The sequence below is a fragment of the Nycticebus coucang genome, chromosome 3, assembly GCF_027406575.1.
Source record: "Nycticebus coucang isolate mNycCou1 chromosome 3, mNycCou1.pri, whole genome shotgun sequence".
In the NCBI taxonomy this organism is placed as follows: Eukaryota; Metazoa; Chordata; class Mammalia; order Primates; family Lorisidae; genus Nycticebus; species Nycticebus coucang.
In genome coordinates, this window is record NC_069782.1 from 31144743 (window position 1) to 31145661 (window position 919).

The window sequence follows — 919 nt, forward strand, 5'->3', positions numbered from 1 at the left end:
AGTTTAGTTTCTCTTGTTTATTATCTTATATTTAAAGAACCCCAGTACGATGGGAAATATATTTAAGAACAAAATTTAAATAAAGACAACTCAAAAGCAACAAGCAGGGAAGGCCCGATGTCACCACCGTTCAGAGTCTGGTGTCATATAGCTGCCTCAAGGAATTTCCTTCACGAAGTCTGGATTCTGCTCTCAGTTCTATCACTCCCCATCACTCTAACGTTCAATTTATTCACTCCCTGTCATTCAGAGATAAATACGGTATTTAATTCATAAAGTTCTTAGGAAGATCAGCTAAGACCATACACTCCATAGCTTCACACAGTGGCAGTATTGTATCCAGTGAGGTTTATCTGCTGAGGTGCCATTATTGCTAATTGAAAACTTGCCCAATTCCCTGATGTGACAACTTGCAATATAGTTGGCATTGGCATTAACAAAAAATGAAAGGAAGGAAGGAAGGAAAGAAGGAAGGAAGGGGAGAAAGAAAGAAAGAAAGAAAAGAAAGACCAGATACTCTGAAACACCATTCACATTGTACATTAATAATCACTCCCAGAGCCTTGTGTGAGGATGGGGAGAGAGACAGGAGAGAAAGATAGATTCAGATTGAAAAGAACTGTTGCAGATTAATTGATAAGGGAAAGAAAGGTGAAATAACAAAGAAGAGAATGTTATACTTCATTTCTAATCAAGCTCCATTTTCCCCCACTGTCTTTTCTTCTCCTTCATCTCCCCCTCCTCCTCCTCTTCTCAGGGGTTGACATTGATAGAACAGACTTTATTGTTTATTCTTTCAGGGTAGTTCTTAAAAAGGGAAAGCAGAGAAGTGTCACTGGCATATTGTTTTTAGGAAGCCCCTCTGGTCACATCTGTTTACGGGGAGAAAACAATGACAAATTCTGACAATTCTGCACAC

The 919-nt window shown here is 39.0% G+C and overlaps 1 pseudogene; it reads left to right on the forward strand.

Annotated features, from left to right (window-relative positions):
- The first annotated feature begins 313 nt into the window (after window positions 1-313).
- Window positions 314-446, forward strand: LOC128582651 (uncharacterized; annotated as a pseudogene).
- Window positions 447-919: the final 473 nt, after the last annotated feature.